Genomic DNA, 22,150 nt, shown 5'->3' with positions numbered 1-22,150 from the left:
GGGCAAGGTGACATCCTGCCCCTCTCTCAGGGGGCCACGTCATCACTGGTTGGCCTGAGTGAGGGCAGCGATGGTTTCAGGGGTATGGGTCCCATCCCAACCTGACCTGTTTCCTCCGGATCTGTTTAAGACTTTGCTGTTTGCACTGGAGCTTTTGTTCAGACTCCTAGTCATCCTTGATCATCCACCCAGTCATCTGTTGGTTGTCCACCTCTGCTTAAGAGGGTCCCACATGCCCGTGGGAGACTCTGAGCAGGTGGGCAGCTGTGAGTGGGGGATTGGTTCGTCTGTGACCATCCGGTGGGGTTCTTGTGTTAGGGCGCAGACTGCTTTAGGGCATTGCTTCCTGGCTGCATCTGGTTCCGTGGAAAGGGCTCCCCCAATTTCCTGCCATGGAGAACCATCCGGCCGCCAGCATCTTGTGAACCAAGTGGGAGAAGAGTGCCCCAGTGTTGCCCACGGACCCCTTGTTCTGCACGAGCCTCTTCTGCTCGCTTGGACCTGGTGTCCCCCAGCCCTTGGGGAAGAGCTCAGAGTTCTGCCGGGGCTGGGAGGGGGAGCTACAAGGAGTTAGGAGGGGCTCTGGGCCATTTATCTCTTCCTGAACTGACTTGGAGCAGCCCCCCACCCCCCGCCACCAACTCCACCTCCACCTCCACTTGCAGAGACCCCCAGAGCCATTGGCTCTTGACTGTTGGCGAGTTGGATCAGTGGTAGAAACCATGCTCCTTTCTGGCTTCCTCCAGGTTAGGGTTCTGCTCTCTTGGTCTGCTAAGTCAGTCAGCACCCATTCTTCTTTTTTTCAGCTCCTGAACTTTTTCCCCACCTTCCTGATCTTGTTGAGGTTTATATCTTAAAAAAAAAAAAAATCCCTATGCAGCCATCTTATAAGGATTTCAAGAGAAAACAAAAATGGATGTGTGGAATCTGCCACCTTTGTGCCGAGTCACTTATTTGAAATGTCAACCTGGCTGTCAGGTGAGGATACATAAGTGGAGGGCAGGGGTGGGAGGCAGCAGGGAGACCCCATTAGGAGGTGGCTGCAGAGTCGAGGGGAGAGAGTGCTCTGGATGTGGGTTAGTGGTGGAGAGGAAAGAAAGCGAATGACCTTGAGATGTGTTTGAAGACCATCACTTTGATTTCCTGAGGCTTGGGTCCAGGGCGGGCAGGAAAGTGAGGAAGCAAGGTTAACTCCAAGGTTCCTGGCTCAAGTCACATACTTAGAGTGATGGGAGAGACTCAAGGAGGAGCAAATATGCGGGTGGAGATCGGAGCTGAGTTGAGATCCTGTTAGACCTCCCAGTGGAGGCATCCATAGCAGCTGCCCTTGCGATTCTGGAATGAAGGGGAGCGGTTTCACTGGCGTCTGGGTTGGTATTTAAGCCCTTAAGACTAGATGAGATTACTTAGGAGAAGATGGCTGGAGAAGAGGAGGTGTCGCCAGGACTGCCCTGAGTCATTCCAACATTGAAGGGCAGAGGAGAGGGGGGAGGAAAGCAGGAAATAGTGGTTTTCTTCTCAGTCGTAAAGAAAAGAAAGCATTTCTAGGGGAGCTGTGCACTGACATGTATATTAAAGTGAGGAGAGAGAAACAATCATTTGGGGCAGAGATGCTCTGCTTTCCGTTCTTCCTGAATAATAAAATCCCCCATTTTTAGCTGGGCACATGGCCCTCAGGATAAAAACCATATTCCTTAGTCTCTCTTGCCACTAGATGAGGCTGTGTAAGTTTGACCAATGGAGGCAAATAGAGCTGCAGTTTTCATAAGTGTCCTAATAGAAAGAAGGAGACTTCCCTGATGATCCAGTGGCTAACAATCCATGCTCAATGCAGGGGACCTGAGTTAGATCCCTCGTCAGGGAACTAGATCCCACATGCTGCAACTAAGAAATGGGGAAGTCAAATAAATAAATAAAAAGAAAGAGGGCATGCTCTTCTTCACCTCTCCTTCTTTTCAGTTGACTGGATTGTGATGTAATGGCTGGATTTCCTGCAGCTATTTTGTACTAGGAAATAACCTTAGGAATAGAAGTTACCAGTGGTAAACCAATAAGGTAAAAGGATCTCAGATCTTTGGTTCCATGAAGCACCATTACAGCTTTGGACTGATTTTATATGAGAGAGAAATAAGCTATCTTCTTTAAGTCACTTTTGTTTTTTTGTAATTTGCAGCCAAACATATTTCTAACTCATGCATCATGGCATAACGTTTGAAGCATGAATGGCTATAACAACAACAGTAATAATCCCACTCCTGACTCTGTAGCACTTTTCAGTTTACAGAGCACTTTTTTCTTAAGGTTTGTTTATTTATTTTTGGCTGTGATGGGTCTTTGTTACTGCTTGAGGGCTCTCTCTAGCTGTGGCGAGCAGGGGCTACTCTTTGTTATCACACGTGGGCTTCCCTTGTTGTGGAACACAGGCAGTAGGCACGTGGGCTCAGTTGTTGCGGGGAGTTGCTCCTCGGCATGTGAAATCTTCCAGGATTGAACCTGAGTCTCCTGCACTGGCAGGCGGATTCTTAACTACCAGACCACCGGGGAAGCGCCTACAGACCACTTTTAAACACACTGTCTTGCTTGGTTTCGCAGCTGCTCTGTAGTGATGCTGTAGACACCTTCTTCATAGAAGAAACCGAGGCTCAGAGGAATCGCTCACTCGTGGCACCCGGTTACTGCGTCGCAGATCTTGTGCTTCCACCTGGATCCTCTGGCTCCTCGCCTGGTGACTGTAGTGGGGAACAGGTTAGGAACGTGTAGGAGGTTTTGTTCCAGATGCTGGTGCTGGGCAGAGAGCTGGGAGCTGGCCCCAGAGACCCTGAGAGTCACTGGCAGTCATTGACGATGGAAGCTTTCTCATCTCTCTGGAAAATGCTCCTATTTGCACAGGGGTGGAGACTGTAGAGGATAATTAGAGAAGTAAAGATCAGACAACCACAAACACTGGAGGGAAATGTGCATGCCAGCTGGCGGGCGAGCAGTCCCATTTTGGAAGTAATTGGGTAGCAATGAGATGTTCAGAGCAAGAGCCTGCTGAGCATCCTGTGATGGGCGGGTGGGGGAATGTTTTCTTGATATCAAAGGGGATCTGCTTCTCTCTGCAGACTCCCTCCCAAAGGCGAGCCCAGCACTTCTGAAGCTTGGCACGATTCTCTCCTTCCGCTTTTCCTCTCCAGTCACTACTTGGCCGACTTCTTTCCAGTTTCTTTCTCTGAATCCCCCACTGATCCTGATGTAGACACTTTGTGGAGGCTGTATATGCCTATATCACTTGGAGATTGTCGGGGAGAAACAGACTTTAAACTGATTATGAGTTTGCACCTTCCTAACAGCAAAGGGTGGCAGAGGATGAGATGGTTGGATGGCATCACTGATTCAATGAGTTTGAGCAAACTCTGGGAGACAGTGAAGGACAGGGAAGCCTAGCATGCTGCAGTCCATAGATGTCATGGACAGTCAGACAGAGCTTGGCTCCTCACAAACAAACAGCAAGTGAAGGTGAGAAGACTTTTCGGTGACTGCTAGAGGTTCCAAAGTCGGGAAGTGCAAGCTGCAATTCAAAGCAGCCTTGGGACTTGAGAAACCATACACAGCCCACTCCCCCAACTCCCAGCTTTAGCTCTAGAAAACCAGGAGCCCCCAGGGAACGCCGTTCTGTCTATCCCACCCAGGCCCCCTTTAATCTTGACAGACTGCCCTGGCCTCGCTCCTGGAGGCACATTAAAGCAAGCCTCACATGCCTGCTCCGGGGAACGGCCCGGCTCCTCCCCACTTGCTGCAGGCCCACTTGCTCTTCCCCTTCATCTCCCTGGGTCTTGGATTCCTGGCCGTGGTCCCTGGCTTTGATATTTGCTTCTGCTCCCTTGGGTTTGGCAACTCATCGCATTCCCCTTGCAGCTTTGGGGGCCTTGGTTTTCTCGATTGCCGTCTGCTCTATTTCTGCCTCTGGTGTGTGTCCTCCCTCGGCCTTGAGTGAGGACCACCCTCCTCTGGCCTGGGCTCTGAGATGGAAGTGGTCTTCAGCTGTCATTTTAGCCAGGGGCCTAAGAAGACCCAGATCTACTCTTGATCATAGTTCTTCTCCCTCGAGAGAGAGAGAGATGCACAACTGAGGCTAGGCAAGGCACTTACCACTGTCTTTACCAGCGGAGACTTGGACCCCAATGTCAAATTCTAGAAGGGCTGGCCTGAAAGCCTACAGCCCAAATAGGCCGAGTTTATCTCGTTAAACAATTGCTGAGCACCTGGGATGTGTCTGGCACGGTTCCCGTGTCTGCTCCTGGGATGCAGCGGTGAATAGAATCAAAGTCCAGGTCCTGGGAGAGCTTATACGCTAGCAGGGGATCACACAACAAACGAGCAAAACTGGGCCGCCTTCCTGTTCTGTTTATCCTTCCCATGGCTGTACCCAGAGAATCTTGGATCTGGTCTCTGTGATGGAGGAAGTGAGTCAAGGGCAACAGAGAGCATTTGCTTAATGCCTCCTTAGAGGAGACAGTGACCCCCCAAGTCCCGCTGTAGTGTGACGGCAAGATGGCTTGTTCCAGCCACAGAGACACAGACGTGGCCGATCTGGCTGAGGGGGCAGCTCCGGCCCTTGGTAAATGGGACCCCTGAGAAGAGCCACATCCGTGTGTGCTCACGTGGGCAGAGCAGGCACTTGGGGCTCAGAACCCATATACTTTCACCCCACCCTCCCGGGATCAAAATCTGCAGGTGATTCCTACACACAGTGCAATCTGAGAAGCAACAGGCTAGGCTTTCTAACCAGGTGCAGAGAAAAGCCCTGCCCCCCACCCGCGACTCGTCAATGATCACGCCTCCTCCTTGGAGGTAGAGCACGCGATGGACTTCCTCCCCTGGGAAAGGTGTGCATTTGATCAACACACTCATCACTGGTTTTTCTGTTTCTTTGTTTTGCTTTTGAAGAATTAGTGGCCATCTTTAATATGTAGCAGAGAAGGGTCTGGATTTTTAATCAAGTCAGTTAAGGCATTGCCATTATTTATTTATTTTTAATTTTTTGGCCACACCGCATGGCATGTGGGGTCTTAGTTCCCCACCAGATTGAACCCAGGCCCCCTGCACTGGAAGCACGCTGCACTACCAGGGAAGTCCCCCTCATCACTGTTTGGTTTAGTTACTATAAATAAAATAGTATCAATAAAAATAGAACTTAAAAAGTTAACAAATTCAAAAAAGGATGCTTCCTTTTAATTTGACTTGTAATATTTTAAGCGGTCAAAAATTTCAACAATATCATTCTATACCACTGTATTAATTTATAAACTGCTAAGTCACTATTAATTGAGTTTTTAATGCCTGAGGGGAAACTTTCGTGCATGGGAAAGAATACTTCAAGTTATTTGTGTATTTTAATTTTTTTTCAGTTGATTAAAGCTGTAAATTTTAAAGCCTGATTTTATTAAGTTCAACTTACAAATCCTGCTATTTTGTTCAGAAAGCTAGTATTTTATGTTAAATCTCTTTTTCTTTTTGATTAATGTTTAATTTCCTTACAAATTCTCTAAACATTTACTATCACTTACAAACTTGGTTACATTAGCTTAGACAAAACTATAATTAAGCACTTCAAATATCTAACAAGCCATACTTAAACAAATCTAACAAAATCTTAGACACTTGGAATGTAATGCTAGGAACACACACTATTCATGAAACATAGTAAGTTTCAATTTAGAGATCTAAGCAGACTTATTGAAACATTTAACCTTCACCATTCAGCCACCTTAGTATTAAATTAACATCATAAGTCTAATATATCACATACTTTTATACTTTTCCAACAACTTAAAAAAGCAGATAAAAATTGTTCATTTAAAAATGGTTAATTTCATGTTACGTGACTTTTTCAAGAGGATGTAAAATTTAAGCTATTTATTAATTAAAGTTAAAATTTAAGTTATTATATTTTTAGGGAATTCCCCGGTGGTCCAGTAGTTAAGATTCTGAGCTTTCACTGCTGAGGGCGCAGGTTCAGTCCCTGGTTGGGGAACTAAGATCCTGCAAGCCACTTGGCTTGACCAACAACAACAAAGGTCATGTTTTTAAAATTATCCCCAAACCAAGAGAAAATATAAATTACCCTAATGATTATAACATTTGAAGTGAAGAAGTGAAGTCGCTCAGTCACGTCTGACTCTGCGATCACATGGACTGTAGCCCACCATGCTCTTCCACCCATGGGAGTTTGCAGGCAAGACTACTGGAGTGGGTTGCCATTTCCTTCTCCGGTTATAATAATTACTGCTACAGATATCCTTAAACCTATCACAAAATTCAAATATCGATACATGTTTGTGTCATTCATCATATTTACATTTATTTTCAAGCCTCTGTCCAAACAAAGCAAGCAGAATCAGCCTCACGGGTGGGCTGAGATGACTACAGTGAAGATTTAGGACTTGAGGATCCTTACACTTTGGGGTTATAAGCTTTGTATTTGAAGCTACCGTACTGTTACAGATTCAGAGATTGCAGGAGGCTGGGGATAGAGCCTAGATGTCACCCAGTCTGGCAATTATCTGTGGGGAGTGACTTCTTGGGGTCAAATTTTGCCTGCCACAATAACAAAATTCCCAAAACCCTCACCAAAAAAAAAAAAAAAAAAGACACCTCAGGGCCTCTTTCATCCCTAGGCATCTCACTGCCTGGATAAAAGCACCAGAAATTCACAGCTTAATTATCAACCCACACTTGGCTGTGGCATGCACATTGCTGGAATAGCTGACATTTTTGAGAGCTCCCATGCACCTTTTTTTAAGTCTAACTGGTATTCAGTGTTATTAGGGACTCAGGCTTTTCACAAGTTTTGATTCCTTTCTGATAACTCAGATCGCCAGCTTTGGTTTGTTTTGCTGTGTCCCTTCTCCTTTCAACACCACCTTTTGAGTCCTCTGGATTAGCAAGCTCTGGCCTCAGCTAGCAGACAGGTCTGCTGGCACTTCTCTGCACTGAGATGTGGACCCAGCCATTCTCCAGGGAGCCCTGCTTTTTTAAACGGTGAGTGTTATTAGTGACAAACACCTGGGCCCTCGTGGCGCAAATCACATCGTCTCCATGGGCACTGAGGGCAGGAAGGAATGTCCACTCCTGTCCACTCCAGTGAGAGAGCTGGAACATGAGCTCACGCGGACGTGTCCAGTTAACTCCAATCCTGCTCCATCCTTTAGAAAATATACTCTGCTGGGGACATCCCTGGTGGTCCAGTGGCTAAGACTCTGTGCTCCCAATGCAGGGGACCCAGGTTCAATCCCTGGTCAGGGAACTAGATCTCACATGCAGTGACTAAGACCCAGCTCAGCCAAATAAATAAAAATAAATTTAAAAAAAGAACTAATAAAAAGAAAATATATTATAAGAGCTTCTCATTTGATTGCCCCTCTAAATGACTAGCTTTTAGCTACCAGCTGCTGCTTCTTTTTATCATCATGCTGTACATATTTTGAGCTTCCCTTGTGGCTCAGGCAGTAAAGAATCTGCCTGCAATGCAGGAGACCCAGGTTCGATCCCTAGGTCAGGAAGATCCCTGGAGAATGGAGTAGCTACCTACTTCAGTACTCTTGCCTGGAGAATTCCATGGACATACTGAAGTGGGTTGCCATGCCGTCCTCCAGGGGATCTCTCCAATCTGGGGTTCGAACCCATGTCTCCCTCATTGCAGGTGGATTCTTTACCATCTGAGCCACCAGGGATGCCCAAGCAGCAGCAGTTAACTACTCCAGTACTCTTGCCTGGAGAATTCCATGAACAGAGGAGCCTGGTGGGCTAGAGTCCAAGAGGTTGCAAAGAGTCAGACATGACTGAGTGACTAACACTTTCCTTCAATGCATATTTTAATTATAATGAATTTTTAAATGTCACACATGGATGTATATCAACTTGGATCGTGGCTGTCCCGGCCAGGGCTTCAAGTGTGCCCTCGTCACTTTTTTGATCCTCGGGTCTTATCAGCCATCGTCCTCTGATCATTTTATTGACAGTCACACAATTTCATCTCTCATCCTCACTGAGCTCACTAGTCTGAGTTCTAATTTGAGAGCATCGGCTTCGACTCTCTCCTTCGCCTCCTGGCTCTCCTCTGCCTCTTCTGCTGGGAACGCCTGTCATTTTCTTTCTCCCTGTCCTCTCCGGGACTCCTCTCAGGCTGTCTTGGTGTCTGTGCTCAACCACCTGCTCTTTAAAGAGGCCATCCTTTGGGAGGAAGTAAAATCAATATATACTGAACAAAGTTAACCTATTTGACACAGCATATTACCATAGATAAGCAGATTGCTTTTTCATAGTCTGTGTCACATGAAAGGCAGAGAACTCAGTCTCCATCAGCGTCTAAGACCCTCTCCCCAAGCCCACCCATCCCTCGCCAGGCCCTTGCCCTGACCCAGCTCGCACCTCTTCCCAGCATGCGGCCCTGCAGTGACCAGCAAATCCCCATGTCCGCTTGCTTTCTGTGGAGGACAGAGACCACGGCGCACCTCCCAGCCCAGCTCCCTGACTCCTGGTGTTCACCCGTCTCTGAGATGCTGTCCTCTTGAGCATGTGTATCTGCGACGTGTTGCTAATGAAGAGACCGTGGCAAAGGCGATGGGATGTCGAACTGTGATTATGTTATACAGACTCCATGTCACTAACAGATGTAGTCCAGAGACTGCTGGTGCCATGAAGCAGGTGGCTGTGCCGGGCCCCAGGCGCTGGGGCAGCCTCCAGAAGGAGCCAGCCATCATCCAGGGCCCGTGAGCGAGTGAATTCTGACCACAGCCCGAGTGAGCACAACCTGGCCAGTACCCCGTTCGCCGCCTGTGATATCCTCAGCAGGGAACCCTGCTGAGCCCTGCTGGGTCTGGCATCACAGGAGACTGTTCTGCTCCGAACCCCAAAGCCAGCCTCCCTCCTGTCTTTCCTGCTGTCCGCTCGGTTGCTCCCACTGGACCGCCCCCGCTGTCGGTACCGCAGCTCTCACCCTCACACTACCCGCCCTCTAGGCCTCTCACTTGCTGTCTGCCGTCCTTATCAGGCTGGAGGTGCGTGTTTCTGACAGTCCTGGTGACAGCCTGACCTCGACCTTCCGTCGTTTTGCTGTCTGGTGACGTCCCGACTGTAGCATCCCCACGAAGAGCAGAAATCCACCTCTCCTTGCCCGTCCCTCCTCTCCCCGTCCTGCTCCCAGTACAAAGACTGGCATCTTTCCTGCGTTAGCCAAATCTCTACACTTTACTTCTGTCATCCCTGTCCTCCTTCTATGAAAACTTCCACAGTTTGTGGTTGCTTGTCTTCCCCATGTACTCAACTTGTTTCTCTCAACAGGAGCCTCCCAGGAGCTTTTGTTTTTCTTTCATTTTTTAGTTATTTGGTTGCGTCAGGTCTCAGATCTTTGTCACAGCACACAGGCTTAATTGCACGTGGGGTCTTAGTTCCCCCGCAAGGGGATCAAAGCCATGTCTCCTCTGTTGGAAAGTGAAAGTCGCTCAGTCGTGTACGACTCTTTGTGACCCCATATAGTCCATGGGATTCTCCAGGCCAGAGTATTGGAATGGGTAGCCTTTCCCTTCTCCAGGGGATCTTCCCAACCCAGGGATCGAACCCAGGTCTCCTGCATTCAGGCGGATTCTTTACCAGCTGAGCCACAAGAGAAGCCCAAGAATACCGGAGTGGGTAGCCTATCCCTTCTTCCAGCGGATCTTCCCTACCCAGGAATCGAACCGGGGTCTCCTGCATTGCAGGCGGATTCTTTATCAACGTCTGTTGGAAGGCAGATTTTATTTTGTTTTGGTTATGCTGGGTCTTCACTGCTGAGCGTGGGCTTTCTCTAGTTACAGCAAGTGAGGGCTACTCTTCACTGCAGTGCGTGGCCTTCTCATTGTGGTGGGGCACAGGCTCCAGGCGGGTGGGCTTAGCAGTTGTGGCACACACACTTTATTGCCCCGAGGCATGTGGAGTCTTCTTGGACCAGGAATCAAACCCATGTCCCCTGTATTGGCGGATGGATTCTTATCCACTGCGCCACCAGGGAAGTCTGGAAGGTGGGTTCTTAACCACTGACCCACCAGGGAAATCTCTTCCCACAAACTTTTAAATATACATGTATACATATTTTCTGTCCCATTTTCCCTTTCTTCTCCTTCTGGGAGTCTAATTACCTATATATTAGACATTTCGATATTATTCCACAGGTCCCTGACACTTTGTCATCTTTTTCCTTTCTGATCTATTTTCTTTCTTTCCCATTCATTATTTTCTATTATTTTCTTCAAGTTCATGTTCTCTTCCCCTGGATCTTCATTTGACCATTAAGCCCACACCCTGAATTATTTTTATTCCAGATATTTAGTTCTAAAATTTCCATTTGGTTCTCTTTTATATTTTCTTTTTTTTTTCTGCTGTGGTTTCCTACCTGTTCTTTTATTATAAATGTATTTTTTCTTTATATCCTTGAATACAGTTATAAGAGTTGCTTTAAATGTCCTTGTCTGATAATTCCAGCATCTCAATCATCTTGAGATTGGCCTCTGTTTTGTTTTCCTCTTGAGAATGGGTCATGTTTTCCTGGTTCTTTGTACACTGAGAATTTTAGGTTATACCCTGAATATTTTGAAGATTGTATTGAAGAGACCCTGAATTCTACTTTATCCCTCAGGAAATTGCTGATATTTCCCTTGAGTAGGTAATTAACTTGGTTAACGTCAAACTACACACACTGTCTTCCTTGCAGCTGGCAACTGCTCAAGGCTCAGTTTGGTTCTTTTATCCTTGCAGGGATAGCTGCTGTTTTCCCTGCTCAGATGTGGTTCAGGCGTCTCAACTGGAGACTTGGGCAGAGTTTGCTATACAGGGAATTCAGGGTTCCTCTTCTCGGGTTCTCTCCTTTCCAAGATTCACGCCCCCCCACCTCTTCAGCAAGCTTAATTGCTCTGGGCTCCAGGCTCTGGTCCTCCTGCCAGAAAGACAGCGGGTTTTCTGTTGCATTTCACCCACCTCATGCTGCACTGTGGCTGGTCAATGCGGGGGACATTTTCTAAAAAACGGGAAATCATCCAATGCCAGTTGCTTTGCACACATTTTGAATCCTCTCCAAAGTCTCTGTGCTTGGGTTCAGTTTTTATAGCCCGTAGGTAGTTGGATTTTCAGAGGTTTTTTGTTTGTTTTGGTTTCGTTGTTTTTTGTTTGCTTGTTTTTTCTGGTTTTGTATTTTTGTATGTTCTCCAGCATGTATGGATATTATCTGTGGGTCTATCAGTTATGTCTGACTCTTTTTTTTTGTTTGTTTTGTTTTGTTTTAACCACAAGTATTTATTGATGGATCGAAGAGTACAATTTTAATGGAACAATAAGGCACAACCGTGGATTAAAACAGTTTGCTACACAGCCAAGAGGAGGAAAAGGCCATCATCTTAGGAACTTTAAATATGCAGGTCAAGGAGCCTCTGAAGTACCTCACGAACAGACCAGTGTTGGACAGTTCTTCCCTTTTATACAATTCCTATATTACATCACTTGATCACAAAGTCACACTGATACTTCTCTATGAAATCCTCTCTCATTTATACTTGAGTCATCCAGCCTGGCCACTCTTTCTTAAGCACTCTTCCCAAACCCTTTGCAGTTTTTTTTTTTTTTTTTTAAGCAATTCCCTTCATAAAGTAGTGTGTATACATCTTGGATAGCCTTCCAAAGCAAGGAAAGAAGCAAGCAAGCAATGAGTCAGAGAGAATCAGCCAAGGACAGATATATGGATGAAGAGATGCATAAGGACAGATCTTAGGATGACCACAGCCTGATTCAGTGACATCCATACTAAGCTTCCTTGGGGCAGAGGAGTTGCTCTGGTTCAAGCAAAGGCTTGTAATGCCACTTCAGGTTGTGTCACCAGTGCCAGAGCTCTCATTCCTAAGGGATTAGCAGTAGTGTACGAGAGGAACTAGGAAGTCAATGTAACCAGGCTGCTAATGATACAATACATTCAATATTTTGGACCTATATTAAGACCTGACTATGGCATCCGGCATTAACTTGTTCCAGGTGTAAAATTCAGAGAGAATTTTGTGCAAAACCTCAAGACACTGAGGACAATTTTTAAATCTTATGGCCTGGGATAAGTTAGGCACTTATCTTTCTACTTAGAAATGTGAAGTGAAAAGAATTCCAGGGCACATCACACTAAGGCATAAACCATGCTGTAGAGGTGGGAATATTTTAGGGTGCCCAGCCTCCTTGTTCGAAAAGCCATGAGAAAGACACCAAGCAAACGGTCAGAGCAGCCATTCTGGTGGTGACATTATCCTCAGATGAAGCAAGCTGCAGGCATACGGCTAATTTCTAGAGAATCAACACTGTACTAACGAGAGCAGCCATGTAGGTATGTGTGTTGAGAGTCAGAGGCCAGAGGTAGAGTGACCTGGGCAAGCCACCTAGAAGACTTGGCTCTACACCTCTTATCTTTCTTATCTTTCAAGAGCTTCTCTAACCAACAGCCCTTTGGTGACAGAGCAGAGGGGACCAAGAGATGGTCAAGACATTCTTCTGAGAGAAGTGTTGGTTACTAAAGAGCTCCTGGGGAGGCAACATCCCAGATACCCATTTAAGAGTAAAGGTAGATTAAAAACTGCCAGATCACTGAACTATACTGCCAAGTCTGAAATATATTTAACAGGCGTAACTGAGGATGCCAAGTAGAACAGGGAGGATGGAAGCTTAATAAAAACCAGGGATACTGAAAGACTAAGAGAGTGGTAGGTTGGGCAGAAGAGAAGTGGAAGCAAAGAACATACAAAAAAGGATGAAGGAGCATGCCAAAGCCAAGCTGGTGGAACGGCAGCCTGGCTACGGTTCACATCCAGCCAAAGAGCTTTGCTGGCTGTTCTTCGGTTGATTCCCTCTCACTTTCTCAGACTGGATGGATGCATGGCACTCAGCAGCAGAACAAGGGAAGGTGACATTTAGAAATGGAGATATCCGGCGAACAACACTAAACAGAATTAGACTGGCTGTACCATTCTGTAATGCCCTATTTATACACCAAAGGCAGGTTTGCGTTGACAGAACATATTTGGGGTTGTCATGCAACAGCAGTAGTACTTTGGGAGAAGGGGAATGATGGGGTGGAGGTGGGGCTGGTGGATAGGAGGGGTTTCAAGTTCCAGTTCTTAAATACTAGAAAGCAAGGAATAGTTTGGTCTCAGTCCTTTAGTGAAGAAATCGGATGCTCATTTTCTGTTCTACGTCCACCTTCTCCAAAACCTTAACAAATTCTGTGAAAGAGATGGCGCTATCCCCATCCTGATCAGCCTCCTGGATGGTCCTGTCTGCAATGCTGCCCAGCTGCTCATCTGAGATATTCACTCCGACCATCATGCGTAGCACCTGTAACAGCTCATCACGGGAGATCTTGTCATCTTTATCCAAGTCATACAGTCGAAAAGCAAAGTGCAGTTTGTTGCTTCGGCTGTTGAGTGGTTCTGGTCCGTTCACATCTTTGCTCTTTTCATTATCCTCAATGGGTCGGAAATGAGCCAAGGTTCTCATGAATCCTCGGAAGTTCACCTGGTCCTCTCCCTCTGGAAAGAAGGCGTTGATGATCCGGTCCCCCAATGGGTTGATGGCAAGTTCTGGAATCCGCTGAAAGTCTTCCCGGCTGAGAGTCCCATTCTCTCCTTTGTCCAGGCTGGTGAACCGGCTGTAGAGGCGGGTGATCTGACTGTGGGAAAAGCCAGTTTCCTTCTTGATCTCCTTGAGCTCTTCGTCCCGCAGTAATGTGGAGGCCTGGGACCCCATCACCAAGCCGGGAGCTCCGCTGGGAGCAGGGGCGCCTGAAGCGACAGAGGCGGTAAGAGGGAGGGACGAAGGGGAAGAAGGGCCGGGGTCAAAGAAGGGAGAGCTATGTCTGACTCTTTTGTGACCCCATGGACTGTAGCCCACAAGGCTCCTCTGTCCATAGAAGTCTCCAGGCAAGAATAGTGGAGTGTGTTGCCATTCCCTTCTCCAGGGGATTTTCCCAACTCAGGGATTCCCAACCTGGGTCTTCTGCATTGCAGGCAGATTCCTTACTGTCTGAGCGACTAGGGAAGTCTCTTATCTGTGGGAGAGTTGGTCAATTAACACCTGATTCCTTAAAAAAAATTTTTGTGTGTGTCTTTTATTGAAAGTGTTACAATATTGCTTCTGTTATTATGTTTTGGTTTTTTGGTGAAGAGGCATGGGGGATCTTAGTTCCCCAACCAGGGATCAAACCCACACCCCCTGCATTGGAAGGTAAAGTCTTAACCACTGGAGCGCTTAGGGTGTCCCAGGGCTGTGGTTTATTTTTTCCCTAAACGTAAAGCTTTTTATTTTGTATTGGGGTATAACCAATTAACAATGTTGTGATAGTTTCAGGCGAACAGCAAAGGGACTCAGCCATACCTGGCTCTTTCTCATTTAATATTTATTTGGCTGTGCCGGTTTCAGTTGTGGCATGCAGGACCTTTGATTTTCATTGCGGCACGCAGGCTCAGGCAGACAAGTGCCAATAGCTTGAGCTCACCTGAAGGCCTCCTCCTGGGCTGGCCTGCTTTCCTTGCTGTCTGTGCCTTCTGTCTGATCTCATGATGTTGCCTGCGCATTTCTGTCTTCACAGAGCGCATGCCGACTGTCAGGAATTCCAGCAGAGAACCTGTACTTCTTCACACGGGGGCTGGCAGAGACTTTGTAAAACCTCAGCAGCTCCAGACCACCCCTGCTCTAGAAGTGCCTGCTTTCCGAAGGGCCACATGTGCCTGTGTGCACACCCACCCTGAACTGCGCGTATGCATTATGCTCAGTGATTTTTGATCACTCTCTTTCACTTTTTCCACGCTTCAGAACTCAGATCTAAGCCACTCTTGCCTCTACCACACCTGTGAAGATAGCCCGAAGTCTGAAGGATCTAACAGTCCAAGAACTGGCAAACCATGGCCTGATGTCTATTTTTGTAAATTAAGCTTTACTGGGACACAGTCATGCTCACTCATTCTGCGTTGTTTGTGGCCGAGTTATGTACTACAGTGGCAGAGGTGAGTGACTATGATGGAGACAGTAAGGTCTTCGAAGCCTAAAATACTTAGCATCTGGCCCTTTACAGAAGAAGTTTGCAGAACTCTGACTGTCTATGTTTCCCAGCTGTTTCAGTGACAATTGCAAAGTAAAGTTGCCAGATTTAGCAGTTAAAAATACAGGACACGTATATAAACAGCAAATTTCAGATAAGCAATTAATGCTTTCTAAATCACTGCAGATGGTGATTGGAGCCATGAAATTAAAAGACGCTTACTCCTTGGAAGGAAAGTTATGACCAACTAAGACAGCATTTTAAAAAGCAGAGATGTTACTTTGCCAGCAAAGGTCCATCTAGTCAAGGCTATGGTTTTTCCAGTAGTCATGTATGGATGTGAGAGTTGGACAGTAAAGAAATGCTGAGCACCGAAGAATTGATGCTTTTGAACTGTGGTGTTGGAGAAGACTCTTGAGAGTCCCTTGGACTGCAAGGAGATCCAACCAGTCCATCCTAAAGGAGATCAGTCCTGGGTGTTCATTGGAAGGACTGATGTTGAAGCTGAAACTCCAATACTTTGGCTACCTGATGCGAAGTGCTGACTCATTTGAAAAGACCCTGATGCTGGGAAAGATTGAGGGCAGGAGGAGAAGGGGACGACAGAGGATGAGATGGTTGGATGGCATCACTGACTCAATGGACGTGGGTTTGAGTGGACTCCAGGAGTTGGTGATAGATAGGGAGGCCTGGCGTGCTGTGGTTCATGGGGTCACAAGGAATCGGACACGACTGAGCGACTGAACTGAACTGAACTGAACTGACGATAAGCATGTCCCAAATGTCGCCTGGCAATCTTCTAACAAAGACTTCTAACAAGACTTCCCACGGTCTATGGTCCCTTGGCCCTGCTTCACCTGCTTCACTTTTTAACTTTGGAAGAGAAAGAAGTTGAAGGAGAGAGAGGTCCTGGGGATGATCTGCCTTCCTTAGAAGGGAGAATGTGTAAAGGAAGCAGGAGAAAGTCTTCGGTCACTTTGGCCTTTCTTGCAGTGAGAATGGTGGGACGTCTGGGTCTGGGTCCCCCGGGGGCAGCTGGCAAGCTGCAGTGACCACTCTTCAAATTCCACGAGCAAATATTGTTGAAGGGGATGGGGAGGGGAGGAGCTGTTTCATTTTTCCTGCTGGAGAGTGTTTATTTAAATGAACAGCTCCACTGTGGCTTGAACAGATGGTTTATAGATTTCCTCATTGTCTGGTTTAATGCCCCAAATTTAATCCCTAATTGGTACAGAAACAACCACTCTTTTCTGTTAGATGTGGAAACAGACCTCCTGGTACACACTCTGCCTCTCACCGTTCCTTTACATAATCTCCATGTCAGAGGGTTAGTTGAAATCATCTTAGATGGGAGATACCTCTGAAGGAGCTTCGTCCTCTAGCTGATGGAGACTGGACCAAGAGGCAGTGAGGTAGGTGCCCATTCACTAGCTAAATGACCTGGAGGATGTTACCTAACTTTTCTGAGCTTTCTTTATGGTCCAGCTCTCACATCCGTACATGACTATTGGAAAATATAGTGCTTGGTAAATGTTAGCTGTTGTTCTTTGCTTTACCAGCTGACTTGAAATAACCAATGGCCAGTCCTGGGATGTCCCTTTAACCTGGCCTCCAGCACTGTGAACTCTCCCCACTAGGTGTCGCAATTCAGCAGGCCCTGCCCGTCCCTTAGCTTGACTTTTTGCTTATTCTCATTTTCGATTGGATTCGGTGATTTCAAGGGGATAAACCAGCACACTATCTCTTGAAGTCTCTGGGGATCCAGAAATTCCAGCAGAATTGCTAGTGTCCAGGCCTGGAAGAGGTTCTTTGGACTTCTGCCTTTGTTCAGAGTTAATGTGACAAGTACTTTATTGTCCAAATGGAAGATATTTTAAGAAGGGGACCATTAGTAATGATGCCAGGACAAGAGAAGTACACTGGGCGTTTCCCAAGAATCTAAACATGAGCACCCCATCCATGGAGGTTTTTCCTCAGTATTTTCAGAATCCCCAGACAGAAATTCCCTGACATACCTTAAGATCCCAGAACAATAAACTGACCTTGTGCTTTAGGGTGTGTCTTAATTCCGGCAGGTGTTGTCTTCTTGCCTTAAGAGATCTTGCCTGCTTGTCAGGTCATCTGCTTGAGTTTTGTCCCTGGTGGACGTGCTGGGCATGTGTCTGCCCCACAGACCTCCAGGCATCAAGGCCTCCTCTCTGCTGTATCCTCTATGGCTTCTCTTCCAGCTGGAAACCCCTTCAGAAGCATGAGTCCTCCATCTCTGGATGTGTAGAAAGAGAGGGAGTAAGTGGCCACTTTCCATGTTATTTTAAAATTTTTAATTGAATTATAGTTAACTTACAATGTTGCCTTAGTTTCAGGTGTACAGCAGAGTGACTCAGTTATACATACACACATATCCACTCTTTTTTAGATTTTATTCCCATATAGGTCACTACAGAGTACTGAGTCGAGTTCCCGGTGCTGTACTGTCTGTGCTGTGCTTAGTCGCTCTGTCGTGTCCAAGTCTGATGCGAGCCCATGGACTGCAGCACGCCAGGCACCTCTGTCCATGGGGATTCTCCAGGCAAGAATATTAGAGTGGGTTGCCATGACCTCCTCGAGGGGATCTTCCCAACCCAGGGATTGAACCCAGGTCTCCCGCATTGCAGGGGAATTGTTTCCCATCTGAGCCACCAGGGGAGCCCAAGAATACTGGAGTGGGTAGCTTATCCCTTCTCCAGGGGAGAGATTCCCCACTCAAGAATCTAACCAGGGTCTCCTGCATTGCGGGCGGATTCTTTACCAGATGAGCTACCAGGGAAGCCCCCTGTGGTATACAGTAGGTCCTTATCTATTTTGTATACAGTTGTATGTCAATCCCAGTCTCCCAGTTTATCCCCTTTGTTTTTCCTTTGGTAACCATAAATTTGATTTCTACCTCTGTGACTCTATTGAGGGGATTCTTCTAAGGTTTCTTCTGATCCCTAGTCTCCATCATCCTATTTCAGATTTGCTTATCTTCCATTAAAGGGCAGGGGAAAGCCAATGTTCCCACTCACCATGACTCAAATGTTATACTTTTTCTTCAACCATCTTGGTCATCTCATCAACCCCATGGGACTGGTATTTCAGTTCAGTCGCTCAGTCATGTCCGACTCTTTGAGACGTCATGGACTGCAGCAGGCCAGGCCTCCCTGTTCATCACCAACTCCTGGAATTTACTCAAACTCATGCCCATTAAGTCAGTGATGCCATCTAACCATCCCATCCTCTGTTGTCTCCTTCTCCTCCAGCCTTCAGTCCTTCTCAGCATCAGGGTCTTTTTAAATTAGTCAGCTCTTCACATTAGGTGGCCAAAGTATTGGAGTTTCATCTTCAACATAAGTCCTTCCAATGAATATTCAGGACTGATTTCCTTTAGGTTGGACTAGTTGGAGCTCCTTGAAGTCCAAGGGACTCTCAAGAGTCTTCTCCAACACCACAGTTCAAAACCATCAATTCTTCAGCATTCAGCTTTCTTTATAGTCAGACTCTTACATCCATACATGACTACTGGAAAAACAATAGCTTTGACTAGAAGGACCTTTGTCAGCAAAAGTCTTTGCTTTTTAAAATGCTGTCTAGGTTGGTCATAGCTTTTCTTCCAAGGAACAAGTGTCTTTTAATTTCATGGCTGTAGTCACCATCTGCAGTGATTTTGGAGCCAAAATAAATATATAAATAAAGTCAGCCATTGTTTCCACTCTTTCCCCATCTATTTGCCACTAAGTGATGGGACCAGATGCCATGATCTTAGTTTTTTGAATGTTGTGCTTTAAGCCAACTTTTTCATTCTCCTTTTTCACTTTCATCAAGAGGCTCTTTAGTTCTTCTTCACTTTCTGCCAAAGGGTGGTGTCATCTGCATATCTGAGGTTATTGATACTTCGCCCAGCAATCTTGATTCTAGCTTGTGCTTTATCCAGCCCAGCATTTCTCATGATGTACTCTGCATATTAGTTAAATAAGCTGGGTGACAATATGCTGACTTGACGTACTCCTTTTCCTATTTGGAACCAGTCTGTTGTTCCATGTCCAGCTCCAACTGTTACTTATTGACATGCATACAGATTTCTCAAGAGGCAAGTCAGGTGATCTGGTATTCCCATCTCTTGAAGAATTTTCCACAGTTTGTTGTGATCCACACAGTCAAAGGTTTTGGCATAGTCAATAAAGCAGAAATAGATGTTTTTCTGGAACTCTCTTGCTTTTTCGATGATCTAGCGGATGTTGGCAATTTGATCCCTGGTTCCTCTGCCTTTTCTAAATCCAGCTTGAACATCTGGAATTTCACAGTTCATGTATTGTTGAAGCCTGACTTGGAGAATTTTGAGCATTACTTTACTAGTGTGTGAGATGAGTGCAATTGTGTGGTAGTTTGAGCATTCTTTGGCATTGGCTTTTTAGGGATTAGAATGAAAACTGACCTTTTCCAGTCCTGTGGCCACTGCTGAGTTTTCCAAATCTTCTGGCATATTGAGTGCAGCACTTTCACAGCATCATCTTTTAGGCTTTGAAATAGCTCAACTGGAATTCCATCACCTCCACTAGCTTTGTTCGTGGTGACGTTTCCTAAGGCCCACTTGACTTCACACTCCAGGATGTCTGGCTCTAGGTGAGTGAGCACACCATCGTGATTATCTGGGTCATGAAAATCTTTTTTGTACAGTTCTTCTGTGTAATCTTGCCACTTCTTAATATCTTCTGCTTCTGTTAGGTCCATACCATTTCTGTCCTTTATTGTGCACATCTTTGCATGAAATGTTCCCTTGGTATCTCTAAGTTTTTGAAGAGATCTCTAGACTTTCCCATTCTATTGTTTTCCTCTATTTCTTTGTACTGATCATTAAGGAAGGCTTTCTTATCTCTCCTTGCTATTCTTTGGAACTCTGCATTCAAATGGGTATATTTTTCCTTTTTTCCTTTGCTTTTTTGCTTCTCTTCTTTTCATAGCTATTTGTAAGTCCTCCTCAGACAGCCATTTTGCTTTTTTGCCTTTCTTTTATTTGGGGATGGTCTTGCTCCCTGTCTCCTGTACAATGTCACAAACCCCCGTCTGTAGTTCATGAGGCACTCTATCAGAACTAGTCCCTTAAATTATTTCTCACTTCCACTGTATAATCGTTAGGGATTTGATTTAGGTCATACCTATATGGTCTAGTGGTTTTCCCTACTTTCTTCAATTTAAGTCAGAATTTTGCAATAAGGAGTTCATGATCGGAGACACAGTCAGCTCCCGGCCTTGCTTTTGCTGACTGTATAGAGCTTCTCCATCTTTGGCTGCAAAGAATATAATCAATCTGATTTCAGTGTTGACTATCTGGTGATGTCTATGTGTAGGGTCTTCTCTTGTGTTGTTGGAAGAGGGTGTTTGCTATGACCAGTGCGTTCTCTTGGCAAAACTCTATTAGCCTTTGCTCTGCTTTATTCTGTACTCCAAGGCCAAATTTGCCTGTTACTCCAGGTGTTTCTTGACTTCCTACTTTTGCATTCCAGTCCCCTATAATGAAAGGGACATCTTTTTTGGGTGTTAGTTCTAGAAGGTCTTGTAGGTCTTCATAGAACAATTCAACTTCAGCTTCTTCAGCACTGCTGGTTGGGGATTGGTATTACTGGATTATTATTAAACCCTATCTCACAGGTGAGGAAACAGGCCTAGAGCGGTCACAGCCCATGAAAGGCAGGGCTGGGGTTCAATTCCAGGGCTGTCTGGCTCCAAAGCCCTGTCTTACCACCCGAGGCAGCTCCCAGTGTCTTTACGGTAAGATCACTCATCTAGCAGACATCACAGCAAGTCCGTTTCCCTCTCTTGGTCTCACCTTCCTCTTCTGGAAGCTGGGAGGAGTAGTTACATGTGCTAAAGGCTGTCCTAGTGACTGGAGAGATGTGGGGTGGGGCAGGGGGGTCCTGGGAAGACTTTATGGGGGCATTGAACAAGGGTTTAAAGTAAGAGGGGAGTCAGAGGCAATGGGTTATTGGGTTCAATCTAACAGACAAAAATAAGATTGTGTGTATGATTTCCTAGCTGCCAGTCCAACTAGGAAAGGCCAAGGAGACCGTGGTGATGAGTCAGTTAAAAAAACTTTGTCTCAAATCATACTTAGCAGGGGATGGTGCAAGTGAGAAGCACAGAATGCATTTCTATGACAGCAATGGGGCTGTTCAGGGGTCACTCTGAAAGAGAGCCCAGGCCCAGGAAGGAAGGCATATAGGAAGCCCTGGGGTGGAGTTTGTAACCTGAGTTTGTCCAGCTGCTGGTCAGGTCCTCAGGGCGCATGGTGCCCTTTACCAACACTTAGAGACTCTTGGAGAGACGTGGTCTCCTGCCTAGGTGTGGCGGCGGGGGCACAGGGCCCGGCTCCAGCCGCAAGGCTGCGACCCCAGCTGGGACCATACTGGGCACAGGGGCGTGAACCTCCAGGTCCTCATCTCCCCCTACACTGTGGCCCATGCATGGGGCAGGGGCAGGGGTCGTACCAGTGCCCCAGAGGAGCGGCCGATCCAAGAATCCAGGCGGCGGGGAGGGAGGAAGTCTCCCGGACGGCAGCCAAGCCTGGGCCAGGCCCGGGATGCCAGGCCTGGGGAGTCCGAGCCCGGCACTGTCCGGCTGGGTCCCTCTAGCTCCAACGCTGGGGATCTGGTCGGGGTTGCTGGAGGTCCCCGTCCCCAGACCCCGCCCTCAGCCTCGCGCACCCCTTCCCCAGCCGCCGCCCCACCCGTAGTGTCCGCTCCAGGTCCCCGCTTCCGTCCCTTCCCCCACACCTCGCGCGGGGTTCTGGCCCCCGCCGGCCTTGTAGTTCTCCGGCCGGCCCCGCCTCGCCCCGCCCCCTTGTCCAGCCCCGCCGCTAGGCCGGCCCTGCCCCTCCCCGCGACTTCGCCATTCCTGGGCAGGCCCCGCCCCACCCTCGGCTTCGCCCCGCCCCGCGCCCTCGCAGTTCCAGGGCAGGCCCCGCTCTTCCCCTTCGGCAGGCCCCGCCCCGCGCCCGCGCCCCGCCCCGCGCCCTCGCCATTCCAGGGCAGGCCCCGCCCCACCCCTTTGGCAGGCCCC

General features: G+C 47.2%; 1 non-coding gene and 1 pseudogene across 1 annotated transcript; one reads left to right on the top strand and one right to left on the bottom strand.

Annotated features, from left to right (window-relative positions):
- Positions 1-2,289: 2,289 nt before the first annotated feature.
- LOC138436046 (calcineurin B homologous protein 1 pseudogene) lies at positions 2,290-21,937 on the bottom strand (annotated as a pseudogene).
- TRNAG-CCC (transfer RNA glycine (anticodon CCC)) lies at positions 7,216-7,288 on the top strand. Its single transcript has one exon. It is a non-coding gene; the product is annotated as a tRNA-Gly (tRNA).
- Positions 21,938-22,150: the final 213 nt, after the last annotated feature.

This window comes from Ovis canadensis, chromosome 3 (genome assembly GCF_042477335.2).
Source record: "Ovis canadensis isolate MfBH-ARS-UI-01 breed Bighorn chromosome 3, ARS-UI_OviCan_v2, whole genome shotgun sequence".
Lineage (NCBI taxonomy): Eukaryota > Metazoa > Chordata > Mammalia > Artiodactyla > Bovidae > Ovis > Ovis canadensis.
This window is presented reverse-complemented; position numbering and strand designations above follow the sequence as displayed.